The 17,274-nt window shown below is 35.2% G+C and overlaps 1 protein-coding gene across 1 annotated transcript in view; it reads left to right on the top strand.

The window, feature by feature from the left end:
• Positions 1 to 17,274, top strand: part of GRID2 (glutamate ionotropic receptor delta type subunit 2) — a 1,404,853-nt gene that overhangs the window by 717,220 nt on the left and 670,359 nt on the right. The window lies entirely within an intron of this gene.

Raw genomic sequence — 17,274 nt, forward strand, 5'->3', positions numbered from 1 at the left:
TATTATGCTTTCTTTAGCTCCTAAAGTACTGCTGTAAGGCCTCCAAATTAAGAATGTGTTAGAAGTTCTGTAACACTCTATAATATAATTGGTGTCAAGGGACTGAAGTAGAATATAAATCACTAATAGAATAAAACTTTTGGGAAAATACCAATACTGCCATTTTTTATTTTAATAGGGAACTTTGTTATGCAGTTTAATAACAAATATAGAAGTTCAATCTTTTTCTAGTTTGGAAATTAAACAGCCAGATTTTTCTACAATTGAAAGAATATTTTCTATTTTACAGGAGTTGATTCTTTCCTTTAAGAAACACAAAATATGCTAGAAGACTGAAGGGAAATGCACAAAGACATGTACTATAAATTGGAATCTTATAACTGTAATAAATCAGGCTGAAGCATCTGAGCAGGCTTCATTAAGAAAGCACATTTGAACTGGCCTTAGTGTCCTAGGTAGGAATTCACAGAAAAGATGTGGTATATAACAGATAAATACAAGTCTATCTCAGCCACTTTATGGGCATGTTGTTTTGGCAAATTAGTTAACATTTCTGAGTCTCGATTTTACCATCAGTAAAATGGGAATAACATATTGCTTTCAACATACTAAATATGTAATGTAGATTAATGAGATATCCTAAGATATGCTTTAAAAAAGAGGGGGTAGAGACTTTTACCATGGCAAGGAGGCATATATAAAGGTGAGGCAACATATGAGGAAAAGCTGGTCTGGGGGTAAGGTGAAGAGACCTATGTTGGACAGGTTAAGTATGTTCTTTAATCCTCAGAGCTTTTCTTCATGCTCAAGTTAATAGATATGCAGTAAGCAGTTGCATACATTATTCAAATACTGAGGAGAGCTCAGAGCCTAAGACAGATACATATATGTAAAGCACTACAATGTGCAAAGAACAAATAGTTAAATAAGGGGAAGCACAAAACTGAAGAACAAGCACAGGCAGGGAAATAAGATCTAGCAAAGGAAACTGAGAAAAACTTAAGCTTGTAGGGGAAAAATAAGATAGAAAAAAAAGTACAAAAGTAAAAAAGCTTGTACAAAAGCAAAGGAGAAAATAATACCAACTTGATATTGCTGACAAATTGCCCAGTACAGTAAGGGCTGAAGCATATTAGATTGAAAAGCCCAGAAGTGTAGTTACTTAGCAAGAACACATTTATTTGTGAATTAAAAGACAGATTTCTATGTGGTAAATATGTGGTGAGAAGAAAAATAAAATGGATATTATGGTAAAAAGGAAAATAAAATGAATATTGACCAAAATATTGGAGTGAAAAGTGCCAGAAAGAGGTAGTGACATAGAAAAGTCTTAAATAAAAAAACTTTTGGCACAGAGATGCCTTTAAAACCTTGCACTTGGAAGATATTGCTGAAGGTGAACTTACGAAGGATAAAGGAAGAAGGGCTATAAATGAAATTTCAGGGAAGCTCTACTAATTTTGCAAAGTGTAAAAAAGTATACAGGCAAGGGACAAAAGATAGTCTCAAAGGTAGGGAGATAGCCTGCATAGTGGTATGTTATGGGTCCTAAGTGTGGAGGACAAGGGATAGCTATTAGAGTTAAACATTTTAGGATGGGAATTCAAAAAAGGTATTCATATTGAGGAGCCAAAAAGTTCCTAAGAATGGCAGAGACTAGAGAAAGATCGCAAAGGGTCATGGAGGGAATTAATGGAGTTGGGTATGTTGACTACTCAAGGAGCTTGGTGATGAAAGTAAAAGTAAATGGATAATTTAAAAAAATGTTAATGGATATCAGAAACAGAAAAATCTGTTTTGTTTCTTGGGGAAAAAAACTGAAGCTCTTTTACACAGGCTCTAAGAAAGCAACCAGTGAAAATGACAGACTAAAGATCAGAGGATAATTGATGGGACCAGATCCCAGAATATTAGCCCTCATGAAGCTCTGTCAGGGAAGGGCTACCCATGGCCAATAAAGAAATTGCTATTTCAGGTAGATAAAATCGAGTTTTTCAAAGGAATTTTATGTGGCCATCTTTATATTATTGATTATCAATTAACCAGTATGATGTTGACTTGCATTGTGACCATGGCCCCTTTCCCTAACTGGACTGTGATACTTGTAATAGTCTACTTGTATCTTTGTTCTCAAATACATGAAATCTGTGTTTGCAATTTTCCTGAGAGACTTCTCTCTCTTCCTCTACCCAGCCACCATTTTTTTTCCCACTCACTTATCTTTCACAGTCACTGATTTTATGTATGCAAACTGTGGACTAAATTTATTCCACAGACTAAAGCAGTGAAGTAGGAATGACAGAAAGAATGTGAACCCACCACCTTCCCCATGCTAAGCCAGTTGGCTACACTGTCCTGACATGTATAGTGGTTCCTGTTTCTCAGTTAGCTGTTCTCAGACTCCTCTGGTGCCTTCTAGAAGCATTTCCCCAGTTAGGGAATAGGCTGACCTTGAGCACTAAAAGTAATTTATTTAAAAACCAAGTAGCATGGTTTTTAAATCAAAAGGCAGGCATCATCAAAAGTCTGGAGACACAAAGAGTAATTCCTGACTTAAAACATCACAGTCTAGTAGAAGAGACAGGCATATAACTAAGTAATGAAATGTGAAACAAAAATGCTATAATACTAATGGGTAAATGGTACTCTAGAATCCCATAGAACTGACTAACTCAGCAGGGAGCTTGACCAGAGTCAGGATGTTTCAGAGAGAATTTGTTGTACCAGAATCTTGCAAAATGAGTAAGAATTCATTAGGCCAACAGTAATAGATAAACAACAATTCAGTGTGGGGGTGGGGGGTGGGGAAAGGGGAGGGAGAGGGAGAGAGAAAGAGAAAGAAACAGAGTTTAAAAACCAAATGCAACTGAGGGTTTTATAACAAAAAATGAGAGTTCCATGGTTCACCTCTTTTTACCTGTTATTCTTTTCAGAAAAATTAGTTATTTTTAATTTTTAAAATTTAATTCATATTTACTTTTGAAATTACTCTATATATTCACATGGTTTCAATTTAAAAGGTTCTTCTTTCTCAATTGCAATTTACATTCAATATTATTTTGTATTAGTTTCAGGTGTACAGGGTGGTTGGACAATCAAATACTTTACAAAGTGATCCCTCTAATGTTTTAAATACCCACCTGGAACCATACATAGTCATTACAATACTATTGACTGTATTCTCTGTGCTGTACTTTGCATCCCTATGATTATGTTACATGAATATTTAAAGATTTAAATGTTCTAAAGGATAACCTCCCACTACTATTCCTCAAGCACCTGATTTTTCTATCAGGAGTCAAGTAATGTGTCTTGTGTGGCATTCCAGTGTACATATACACACACATGCATAAACACACACACAGTCTTTATTGTTTCTTACACAAATAGTGGTGTACGAGTTACAAGTTCTGTGCCTGGGTTTTTGTTACTTAGTAACATTTGGGAGCACATTTAATTGATATATATGAAGTGTTCTTCATAATTTTAATAGCTATATAGTATTTAATTAATAGATGGAATTGCTCTTAGCTCTTGCATGTTTTTCCTATTTTTACTTACTTTGATGAATATTATAAGTTGACTTACTGTTTTATCTCCCATTGAATTCCTTTCTGTTATGATAAAAATGAAGATTTAGTTCATTTACTTCACCAATACTCACAGCTCCTCTCAATATAACATGATTTTAAATAATTTTAAATAACATAGCTACACCTTCACTCCTGTGCCGTCTACTATAGAGAGGACAGTGTCCACAACAGCTGTCACTCCTGAACCTGCCGACTTCCACGGTCCACAGTTTGATTTTTATGTTGAGTGTGTTAGAGCATATGTTTTCTAATCTGTAGCAATAAAAGTTGGAATTCTACTTAATGTTTTAAACACTGTAAATGTTTTTTTCTGCACAATGAAGTACTGATATGATTTAGGTGTTTTTTTTTTACTCAGTTTTAGGTATTTTGTTTGAGTTATAACTTTTCTTACTTTTTCTCAGTTTATTTTTGTTAGCTTCTGGAATTCTAAATTGATATCTTTAATAACAAATCCTCTAAATCCCTCCTACCTGCTTGGAGCCTTCCCTTCCAGGGGCCTGTTTCTCCCGCCCTATTTCTGGCACTTCCTTCCTTACTCATTTGGATCAGATCCGTTAATTCCTGGATTTCATGTCTTCTAGTTTCTTATTTTGCTTGAGAATATCCTCAACTTGCTCCTTAAGAAAAAGTGTGTGAAGGTAGAATTTATCATTTCTTTATATTTTAATGAAAATATATTTATTCTGACTTAGTCATTCATGAATAAATTGGCTAATTATAAATCCCTAGGTTAAAAATGATTTGCCTCAGAACATCAACAGCATTATTTTATTCTAGTCTGGCACTTAGTTGGCTGCTAAGAAATTCAATGGATGTCTGGTCCTTATTTATTTGAAGGTGGTTTGTTACTTGTACCTTGACACCTTTTAGGAACCTTCATGTTTTTAAATTTCACAATAATGTGTCTAACCAGGTTATTTTTTTAACCATCCATTTTACTAGATGCTTGATAAGCTTTGTCTTTTTTATTTTAACTTCTAAAATATTTTCTTTAAGTTCTCAAAAGTTACTACTTAGAATTTTTAAATTCTAGCATTTTCTCAAATTATCTGTCTTTTATAAGGTATTTCCTTTTTTTATCTTAATCTTTTCCATATTGCAGTTGTTTTCATATTTAAGGATGAATGAATAATAAGTTTATTAAAAGTTGTGCATATGAAAACAGGCTTTTAGTTTGTCCATTGAAAAGCTTGCCTTTAGATGGAGCAAATGGGACATTATCAGATAATGGAGGTAATATTAGATTTTGGACGTGTGTTTACATAAGATCTTTGCTCTAGGATAATAATGCCAACATTAGTTGCCTTATTTTTCCCAGGAAGTCCACTTGAGTCTTCATAGAACAGTTCTACTTGTACACGTGTGTGTGTGTGTGTGTGTACAAGGATGAATGTCAGCTTTCAGGGATGTTATTCAGGAGACTGTGTGAGAAGACCCCTGTGAAAATCAGCATACACTTAAGTAGAGTTTATCCTCCTTATTTACTGAGTCTGCATTTGCAGATTCACCTACTCATTAAAATTTATTTGTAACTGCAGAAGTAATACTAGAGATGACTCCATGGTCCTTCACTAAAAGCTATAGAACTGTGAAAAATTTGAGTTACCAGTTGCCCATATTCCCAGTTCAGGTCAAACAAATCCATGCTCTGAATTCTTGTTTCAGCTTTTATTTTGTGAATGTTCCTTTTTTGCAGCTTATTTAGTGTTCTTTTTGCATTTTTTGTGCCTTTTCTTGGTGATTTCACTGTTTAAAATGGCCTCCAAATGTAGCGTCGAAGTGCCATCCACCTTCCTAGACAGAAGCAGGCTGCGATGCTTCTTACTGAGAAAGTACTTGTGTTAGATAAGGTACATTCAGGCTTGAGTTATAGTGCCATTGGCCATGAGTTCAACAATAATGACTCAAGATGCTATTATTTGAATGTTTTGTGCCCCCCCCCCCCAAATTTGTATGTTGAAATACTTTGCCTACCATGATGGTGTCAAAATGTGGGGCCTTTGTGAGTGCCTAAATCATGAGGGTGGAGCCTTTATAAATAGGATTAGTGCTATTCTAAAGGCTGAGAAGACTCCTCAGAGATCCCTAGCCCCTCCCCTTCCACCATGGAGAAATACAATGAGAAGTGCAACCAGGGAAGGACTACACTGACACCTTGATTTTGGACTTCTAGCCACCAGAACTGTGATAAATATTTTTTTGCTGTGTTAAACTACCCAATCTGTAGTATTTTATTGTAGCAAGGCTTATAGGAGTCAAAGCCTATATTTTCCCTAGGAGTATGGTTCAGTATTTACTAATTTAGTATGTGTGAGAAATTTATACAACATAACTACTACAAGTAAGAAGAATTGCCAAATTGACAGCACTCCCCAGCTTTTCAGGTCTCCATCTCACTTCTGCCTTCCATTTGACTTGGCATTTCTAGGACTTGGCAGGATAGAGGGCTGTCTGCTCTGCCCCTTATAATGGTATCTAGTCTATGTCTCTTCCTACAGTCTTCATCACATATCACTGCTTCATTTGTTTTTCTTTTTTTAAAATATTTTATTTATTTATTTTTAAACAGAGGGGAAGTGAGGGCGAAGAGAGGGAGAGAAACATCAATGTGTGGTTGCCTCTCAAGTGCCCCCTACTAGTGACCTGGCCCACAACCCAGGTATGTGCCCTGACGGGGAATAGAACCAGTGACCTTTTGGTTCTCAGGCCAGCATTCAATCCACTGAGTCACACCAGCCAGGGCTGGTTTTCTTTTTTCAGTAATTTATTTTAAGACACTTTTCCTATGGCCTTTTCCCCTTTTTCCTCAGAGTTGTTGATTTATATACCTATCCAATCCTTTATATTTTGATAGGGTTTTGGGTTGCTTTCTTTAACCTTCTTGAGTTGGAAGTTCCAGAATATTCTTTCATATTTTTAGAAATTAAAAGTAAAAAAAACATAAAGTACTTTTAAGAACCATTGCTACAATTTTTAGGAAATATATTTATTTATGTCATTTTAGATTTGGAAAGTACAGCATGTAATATTTTGTCCAAATTCCAAATTTACATTTATAAACCTCTTACAAATTAAAAACCTCTCTAGGTCTAATCAATATTGGTCTCTGACTTCCTGCAGCATTGCTCAATTCCTTTGCAGCTAATGCTGATAGTCGATGGCAAGGGACACACACAGTTTGAAACTGGTAAAGTAAGTTGTCAGGAGGTCAAAGGGGGTACATCATTGCTGGATCCTAAGAGATGTATTTGTAGAAATGACTTACCTTAGATTATATGATGGATAGAAAGGCAAGTGAAGATAGAAAGAAACTGATGGACTGGGATAATAGGAAAGATAGAGAAACTAAAGATCACAAGGAAGACAGAGACAGCAGGCACCAAAGAGAGGAAGAGGTAGAGGGAGAAATTCTGGTAAATGAAAAAAAAGGGGGGGATAGTGGAAATCCGACCTTTACTGCTTCCTATACTTTATAGATTGTCATGGAAAGTTGTTGAAATAGTCAAGGGATATATTAATTTAAAAGTAAAAAGTTCAAGTTTAAAAAATTGCTCATTTAGCATTGTCATTTAATTTCTAAGGGGGAAAAGGAGCATATCAATTCTGTTTGTATCTTTTTTTCTGTCCCTGGAGCAGTCTTGTGGCATTAAATTAATTTTGCTCCCTTTGAAGCCTTAGAAATTTAATACATTACATGTTTAGAGTTAATGCTCCACCTCTCATTCAAAGCTGTAAGAAAATACTGCAGTTGTTTTCAGCTGAGTAAATCAACCTGCTGTGACACTGGTAGAAACTTGGTAACACAGGGTACGTATAAGTGTCCTTAAAATGAATATGGTGAAACAGGGGTACTCACATGCTTTGATTTAAATATACATTGGGATGATAATTTGAAAAACAATGTTTTTATATAGAAAAAAATATTATATTGAATGCTATGTAAGTTATGCCATTTCCAAAGGATACAAATATCACTTATAAGTTGGTCATAGCTTTCAGTTTTCAGGTTTGAAATAAGAAAAACAATTATTTAAAAACAGGAAGTTTTATTACTTATATGGTAATGAATATCATTTTGTATTTGCATTTTTTCAAGTTTTCAGAAAGGATCCCTACTGTTACATGAACGGCTTTTATTCTGCAACAAGAAAATGGTATTAGTTCTTATTCGTTAAACATACTGGATGAGATAATTTTTATTCCATTGTAATATATCCTAGAGAACTTCAATCTTGTCAAACAACAAAAAGGCAAAGTTACTTACCTCAAATATATCAGCAGCTTGACGGAAATAAGCCTTCAGGAAGGTTAGGAAACAACTGAAGGAATCTTGTCTCACTGGATAAACAGTTTCTTCACCATCAAAGGAGTACCCTGAATATTCAAATTACTGTGATAGTTATTTAATAGATACTGAAATAACTCAGCCCTTATTAAAACAAAATTATTTGGAGACATTATGCAATGTACAGTTTTTAATACAAGGCCAGTGTAATGCTATTTTTAAAGGAAACATATGACAGTATTTTTTCCCCACAATGCAGCCATTGCATGAAGGTCTCTCTAATAATACTGTTTGTAAATGACTGCTATGCATTTTCAAAGTAAACTTTTTATTGAAATATAATATACATAAGAACAGTGCATTTATTATGTGTACAACCCAACTAAGTTCCATACAACCAGCAGTCAGATCAAGAAACAGAACACAGCTCGTTCTCCCAGATTCCTCTGCCGTGCTCCACCCAGTTGTAACTGCTCAAAGAGAGCCACCATCATGACTCCTAAAACAAGAAACCGGTTGTGACTGATTTTATACTGTTGGCAAATAAAATCTGCATGCACTGTTTTGCCTGTTCCCTTTTGCTCAGCATTATGTTTATTAGGTTTATTCATGTTCAAATATGTAAGAAAAGTTAATTCATTTTAATTGCTCCAAAGTATTTCATTGCATGATAAAACCACAGTTTCTATAACATGTTGATGATTTCTTTTTCTAGTTTTGCCTATTACAAATAGTGGTTCTATGCACATCTCTTTGTGCATGTATATATTTTAGTTGAGTCTATATTTAGAAATGAAATTGCTAGCTCAAGAGGCATGCAGAAGGTGTGTCATTTATTTATGTGAGCTAACAGCTAGTTTTCCAAAGTATTTATGCCAATTTGGACTCCTATTAGTAGCAACTGGCAACATTTCAATTTTTCAGTACCTCACCAATACTTGCTATTTTCTACCTTCATTTTATTTTTAATGGCAAGTATATATTAAATTCACATTTTGTTTTCAGTTTGTATTTTCTTGATATACTATATTTTGTTTGTTGATTTTTTGATGTTTTCTTTTATAAAGTGCTTATTCAAGTCATTTTAATTTATTTTTTCTCATGGTTTGAATGAGTTCTATATATATTAAGTGATAAGAGTCTATTGCCAAATGAATATATTTTAAATACCTTCTCCCATTGTTTGTTGTTTGTAAATGCTGAATTTTGATTACTATAAATTTCTGTTTATAAAGTAGTCCAAGTTATTAATTTGTTTTTATTATACTTAGCATTTTTTGTATTTCTTTTTTAAAGAAAGTTTCTTATCCCAAGATCATGAAATATACTCTATGTTTTTCTCTAGAAATTTTCTTTTATCATTTACATTTAAATCTGAAGTACATCTGAAAGTGATTCTTTTATATGGTAGGTGTTAGATGAAGAGATATATTTATTTTTCATATAGTGTCTGCTATTCCTTTCAACAAAGGATCAGTGTTTCTTGAATAGAAAAGAATGTTAAATGTTTCCAGCACCAGTGAATAAAATGGGTGTTAGTAGATTGGGAAGTTTGGGGCCATTATTCCTGTAGAGCATCTTGTGTCTGTATTGTATTTTTTTTTCTCTAACATGAAACACATGATTTTGGAGAGAGTGAAAGACTGTACTGATGATTTCACTACAATAAAAATATTTCTATGATCCTATGATAATGAAAGTTAACAGTGCTGGATTCTATAATAAAAGTTGCAACTCTTTTCAGAGGCCCAATAATCACGGGTCATCAAGTAGCAGCCAATAGCCAGTCGCTCAAAAATTTATTGGCTTTATATGGATATGGTTTTTACAATAGCACAGAATTCTATGAGAAAAAATAATTTTAATTTAACTAGACTTGGGAAAAAAATCCTCTAACAGGCAAACACTTCATTCCTGACTCAATTGAAGTTTTCTTGTGTCACAGTTACCTATTATTACTGAACTGCTCCCAAATCTGAGCTTTTTATCTATTTTAATACTATATTGAATTGAATGTCAGTTTTGTACTAGCCAACATATACCTTTTGAAATTTTTTTTGCAAATGAGGAAGTTTCAAATTTATTTTACTTTGCACTTCATCAAAATAATGATGACAGCTCTTGCCTCTAGTAATGAGGCCTGACAGAGCATCAGACTTACATTTTCTGATTGGAGCTCTCTGTAGCTCTCAGAAGGTTCTCCTGAAGATAGGTACTAAGTAGAGAACTAGATACCAACGAATCCAGTTCCAGTGAGTTCAAATTTCCAAATAAGACAGATTCAACTCAACTCTCTCCTCCGGCAACTAATTTGGGATATTGATATTGCTGGATAGTTTACTTCTAATTAGTTCTACTAGCCTAAAGATCATTTAATAGTTTTTGCCTTTGCAGCATCTTATTTGCTAGGTTTTCTTTTCTGTGAGGTTTTTTGAATGGGTTCGACATTTTCATTTTATTCTATTTATTAAAACGAAGTTGAACAAGAAAATCCCCAAACATAGTGAGGATTGTACTCTTATTTAAAATATAAAATCACAATTGTTTTAGCCTTCAATTTAAGGGAATGGAAGTTCTTCTCTAGTTCATTATTCATTTATTTATTCTTTCACACAGCATGTTTAAAGCTACTCTGAGCAAGGGATTGTGGAAAGTATCACTAGAAGAAATACAATCATGAATGATACATGGTTTTAACCCCCAAGGAACATACAGACTACTAAGGACAAGTTGTAAACATAAAACACATAGAATAATAAAAACTAAAGCAAGGAAAGGGATGTTACTCTCTTCACCTCCCAACAGGGAATAAAAATAAAGAAAACAAACTTGTTATCTAAAATTTAATCAAATGAAGTATATAGATAGTGTGTAAGATTACCCACATCTAAAAGTATACCAACATTTTATTTCTTATGAGGTAACAGAGAAGTCTTGGCTCCTTCAAAAAATTTACATTATAACTTTCTATGGTCTTATCAAAGCAAGTCTATAATATAAACAGATCCAAGAGTGATTAAATTTACATTGTTTTTTCTCCACTAAACTATGTGAACAAAACAAAAACAAAGGGATTAATTACAGCAGACTTAATGATAACTTTGAAGATTAGAATTTGGCAATGCTTATCTATTAGAAAAGAAAGACATCAAACTTGGAAGCAAGGACACACAAACATAGAAAGGTGTTCTCTTTAGTATACCAGGCACGGTTTATCACTCCTTACTGCAGTCAGTGTGAAATGATTTTCAAAATTATGCACCTCCTTCTTTCTGCTCCCATTCTCTACATCACCTTTTGAGGCTAGAAAGATGGTGAGCCTCCATTTTTTTAAGCACGAGGGAGGTATGTGTGCTGCAAATAAATGTTAACAATTATTTAATATGCCAGTTTCTAGTGATTTGGTTAGTATATAAATGGTAAATACAACTCATATGCGCTATAAGTACTGTTATTTTTTTCCATTTCCAGGCCAAACATAGATTCCTGCACTCTGCCCTGCTGTCCTTGGCAGCCGCAGTAAATACATCTTAGTGAGCACTGGGTCTAAATCTATTTGCCAACCTGAGGTACTGGGATTCAGTGTCCCAGAACTTAATCAATGCTTTAAATGCTTACTGACAAAATCAATATTTTATATTTGAAGAGGACCAAAATTTCAGGTAGAGTCACTCCATGAAGTTTTGTTGAAAAGTTAGCTGATACCTTTATGTTACCATTCTATCCATACCTTTTCTCACTTTAATATAGATGATAGAAAGCAAATAAACTGCTTAGGTAGAAAAAATTAGGAAGGTTCATTTGATTTTTGTAGCAAACCTTATTTTCTTTCCTTCTTTTTTCTTTTTTTTTGCATTTTTTTGATGTTTTTGAAATACAGTTGTCTCCACTTTCCCCTCACAAGTACCCCCTCACCTCCCACCCTCAATCCTTCCCCCCTTTGGTCTTGTCCATGTGTCCTTTATACATGTTCCTTGACAACCCTGCCCATTCTTTCCCCGTTATTCCCCTCTCCTATCCCCTCTGATTATTGTCAGTTTGTTCTTTACTTCAGTGCCTCTGGTTATATTTTGCTTGCTTGTTTGTTTTGTTGATGAAGTTCCACTTATAGGTGAGATCATATGGTATTTGTCTTTCACCACCTGGCTTTTTCACAACCTTATTTTAATAGAGTACACAAAACTGTAACATAAGAGGAATAAAAGGTTGAATTTTCATGTGTCCACACAACAATAAAAAACATTATATGATCATATGAGTCCATTAATTTCAAATTCTAATTACTTTAAAAACATATATTGCTTGTTGAGGCAACATTTAAGTCAATACATGAAACCCGTACTTAGGATTTGGATTTAAGGCAATATGGTGCAAGGGTATCCTTCCGTGAATGAAGATACTGAGCTGGAAATTTACAAGAGGCAGGATGAGACAGGAGATACAGGCTATCTAACGTAAAATTTTAGGATGCAAAATCAGGAAGTTAAGGTGGTACCCGATTTGATGCAGACACTGGCCTGTGTTGTCTGCGGCATTGTGGATGAGACAAGACAAACTTACATGGACTACCGAGTCCTATGGAGGAAAAGGGATGGCACGGCCACTCTCTCAAGAGGAGAGTGCCCCGACCCTTGCCTTGACAAGCTTTTATTGCTTTTCTGGGCACATTACATTGAGGATGGTCCTCATTTACTCTGCACAGGTTCACTTTAGGTGGTTACCTTTTACAGAAAACAAAGGAGAGAATTTTGCTAATTACATAAAAAAGGAGGATATTTGCAAATGTAAAAGGAAAAGTGGTTGAACTGGTTACACTTATCCTTGGAAGGTTTAGCATCGATTTTAGGAAGTTACTTTAAAGATATGTAGTAAACATTTGCTGCCTCAGTTCAGGGTGAGGGAGTTTTAGCAAAAAGCAAGTCTCAAAGCAGCCTAGGTACAATGCAGGCCTGATTCCCTATGGGAGAACCTATCTATCCATGGGTGTGGGTCCTGTGTATCGGACCTCACTTTCCACTGGCCTTTCCAAGTGGGAGCTGGACCCACACCATGCAAAACGGTCTCCTATACTGATTGGTAAGTGAAAACTTTCGAAGTTGATTCTAAAGAAAGATGCAGACTACAATGGCAGCGTGAACATGGAATTTGGATTCAGTGTCTGCCTAACTAGCTATATAGCCCCAGCCAACCCACTTCAAATTATTTATTTTTATTGTCCTCATCTATAAAATAGAGTAATTCCTGCTTACACTTATTTTAAAGACTGTGTTTGGTAAGTATATACAATGCATAGTGTTCACATGTAGTAAAAATTTAAAAGTTTAGTTGCATAATTCTTTAGAACTGTAGAGTAGGATAAAGAAGAAACTCTAAGTAATATTTGAATCAATAATCTTGAGAATTGAGTGAGTGAAATGACATTGAGAAGTGGCCAAAAGAGATGGGTCTTATGTTTCAAGTGGAGTTTCAAGAAAGTTAATGTTTTAAAATCAGGAACATAAGAAGGTGAACAGGTTTTGAGATAATGTAATAAATGCAACTTCAGTCATAAGTTATCCTGAAACATCTAGATTGAGACATGAATCAGATTGGTGGAAATGAAGGAATGGAACCCAGTAGTCCTAAGGAAAAGTTATTGTATTTGTCAATGAGATGATTATCGGTGACCTTTGAAAAACATTTTTATTTAAATAGTATGAAGGAAAAAGGATTGTAGGTAAATAATGAAGAAGTTGTTATCAAAAAAAAGAGATTAAGAGTGGGCAGTTCTTTCAAGTTTAGAAGCAAAAAGAAGGGTCAAGTAGAACTGAATCTTGGAAACTTATTTCAAGTGTTACAGAACAGACCAGAGGGGTATATGATATACTACTACTGAAAGGAGCCCCCCACTAGGTTCGCTATGCCTGCCACCGGAGGAAAGACGTCTCTCAATGCCAGAGATTTGTGAAAAGGAAAGGAAATATTTTAAAGTTGTACAGACTAAAGTCCTTTAGAATACCTACAGATGCACACAGTCCTTCTTTCTCCCTCTGCCCAGTCCAGGGTACCGTATCTTAGGAAAAGAAATAGAAGTCCATGATTTAGGCTCCCAGCACCATCAGCTGTGTTGCTGCTGCAATCTCCAGTTAATCCAAAGCCATGTGACACCTTCTCATGGCCCACCGGCAAGAGTCCTGTTACCCCTTTTCTTCCAGGCAAAGTCTCTCCTGCTTCCTAAGCCACGTGGCAAAAGGGAACACCTCAAAGCTGTGTGGTCCTGACTCTGTCAAAGCTGTGAGGTCCCCAAATCTACCAAAGCTGTGTGGTTCTTCCCTCTTATGGCTGCTGTGCCTGGGTTTAAATCCCCAAGCCAATCTTCCTCTGCAGCCCTATTTCCAACTCCTCCTACAATCAGTTACCACTTGCCAGCATTCCTGTATTCTTCCAGCTTTACTGGGCTGCCATTCTAAGTCTGGGCAGGTGTGGCCCCATGGCATGGAGCCAATCATCTCCAAGCTTTCATGCAGGTGCTGTAACCAGGGGGAGTTGCTTCCCAGTTACATCCTGGGTTGAAGTCACTCTCATTCTTCTGGCTCAAGCATGGCCACAGCTATTTAACATATCTGTGAAACCAGTTAAAGGTTATAGATATGTTAAATGAGCATGCCAGAGGTTAGCTGCAAACCTGTTGCTGTACAAAACAGCTCTGAATGGCCCTGCTCCATGTGTCCCATCCCCCAGCTCAGCCTTGTGGCAGGGGGAGTGAGGACATCCTATATATTTTTCTAGTATTTCCTGGACACCTTGAGTTCTGGGCCCCATTATAAATCCTATTTGGTGCCCCCCTCTTGGCTGTACCCTGTTACACAAGTAAGACATTTTCTGAGTAAGGAGATTAGATTAAAAGAAAAAAAGAGGAGGTATAAGGTACAGACAAAGAGTCAACATAGAATGATTGAAATGAAATAGGGTCAGTTTTATAAATAGGTTATATTGAATGGAAGAGAAGCAGAAGGAGCAAGAAAGGATGAAAATACAGAGAATTTTAAAGGTAATTGGAGAGCTCAATTATACTTTGATGGAATGCAGTTTTAGAATCAGTAGAATCAGTGGATTCTAACTCATTGTTTTCTATAAGTGCTTGGTAGACTATATGGAGAGACAGAAAAAGAAAAAGAGGTAAAAAAGATGTCTCGCTTAAGGAGGGGGAGAAACTAGCTTAAAAGGCACTGTAGAAAGACCAGGCTGCCTCTGGGGACCAAAAGCAAATGACATAAGACATGCTTGGGATTTTCAACAAGAAACCTACTTCCAACTGTGAGTTACCAGCTTTAAAGGAAACAACAAAACCAAAAAAAACTAAACTTTTCTTATATTTTGCTCATACCTACATAGTAGGTCTAGACTAGAGTTTTAAAGAAAGTATATTACTGGATTAGTACTTTAGAGATAAATAAAAATGTGCTTACAAAGAACAAAATTTCTCAGTATTGGCACTATTGATAATTTTGACCAGATAATTCTTTGTTGTGAGAGGCTGCCCGGTGTGTTGTAATATGTTTTGCAGAATCCCTACCTCTACCCATTAGACACCAGTGCAGATCAAAAATAGTTCCAGATACTGCCAAGTTTTCCCATCAGTGGTGCTGGCTGGCAGTGGTGGTAGATTAAAATCATCCCTGGTTGATAATCACTAATGGACAACTGTTCAATGTTCGAAACATAAACTTGGCTCTGATGGAATTTTTATTGTTGGAATTTGCATTTCACTTTTCCCCTAACTGTAGCTAGTCAACATTTATTGGACTCTTTTCAAGTATCTTACACTCTGCTAATTGCTCTCTTAAGTTATCTTGTATAATCCTCAAAAATCCAATGAGACAGGTGTAGTAGTATTTTCATTCTGTACATAAACAATTAAAAGAATCATGTATATGCATTTATCCAGATTTTTGTCCTAGGTTAAATAGATTATTTGCATGTTTTTGTTAACTTACTTATCATTTTCTAAGTTGTTTTACTATTTTCTAACAATGTTCATTATAAATTTCTTTTCTGGGGGGAGAGTATGAATAGCTTCCATTTAATATTTACATCTTTAGACTTTAACTGGTAAGTTTATGTTATAGTCTTTGAACATGCCATCTGGGGCAAATCTATCTGCCTGATATGTTTAGCACAAAATAAATGAAAAGGCAAAAAAAAAATCAATGAATTATATAAATAAAATGATAAGGCATAACTAATTAGTGGCAAAAAAATGAGTTGATTCTAAACATTGTAAAGTAGTTGCCATAGGCAACAACTAATATTCATTGAGTTTTTTATATGTCAGACACTACTCTAAGCATGTTTTACATATTAATATGCTAAATCTTCACACCAAATCTTGAAGTAGGTACTGTATTTAGCCCCCTTTTACAAAAAAAGAAAAATGAGACAAAAAGAGGTTGTGAAATTAACCCCAGGTCACATAAAAGTAATAGCAAAGCCAAGTCAGACAATACTTAACGGTATGCAATGAATATGAAAAAAAAAATCCTAACTTTTTATTTATAACTAAGAATTGAACAAAAAAAAATAAAAGAAGATAAAGAACTCATGGGCATGGACAATAATGTAGTGGGAGGGGTGGGAGAGGGGGGTATAAATTGTAATAGAAAAGTACAATAAAAAAGTAGTTTATATGCCTAACTCTCATTAAATTATTTTTTAAAAGAGTGCACTGGGGTGAGCTAGCTAGTCTAAAGGTAATGAAGGTCATTATGGTTGGTCAATGTGATTAGGCCATTTGTATTTCATAATTTGTATTTACCAAAGTTAACCTTCTACCCAACCACAAATAGCAGATTTTGGGAGATGTAGCCTCTATGTTCCTTGATCATTATATTTCAAAGCAATCACTCCTAGGTCCTTGAGAAAGTCAATCCTAGGTTCTAAAACTGACAAGAAGCTGGGAGAACATTTACATTTCAAAGGAGCAGAGAAAGAATTTACCATTGCAAGTGTTCTAAGGTAAATACTGTAAGAAAAGGGAAGTCCAAGGCCTAGAGCCAGAAAGAAACGTATCTAAAGCTTAGATGCCATCCAAGAACTTTAATTATAATTTCTGGGATGGAACACAGGCATTAGCATTTTTTTAAATATCCTCCAGTTCTTATCATAGCTAATTACTAATAAGAAAGAAAGCAAAGGGAATTAGACATTGAGTTTAATAAACTGGGGAGCATAGTTCTGTTTGCTTAGCCAGGAAGCTACAGTTTCACACACTCCAGGGGATTACAGCCCTGCTCTTTCAAGGGGATTAACACTTCTTTTGAGGGACACAGAGGGAGGTGCTTGACCAGAAGGGCAGGTCAGTCCAATTAGGGCGTGGACCTATTCCGAATCCTGTGAAAGGGAAGTTGAATGGTT

Source organism: Phyllostomus hastatus, unplaced genomic scaffold (genome assembly GCF_019186645.2).
Source record: "Phyllostomus hastatus isolate PE091 unplaced genomic scaffold, TTU_PhHast_1.1 phas_scaffold_39, whole genome shotgun sequence".
NCBI classification, from domain to species: Eukaryota; Metazoa; Chordata; class Mammalia; order Chiroptera; family Phyllostomidae; genus Phyllostomus; species Phyllostomus hastatus.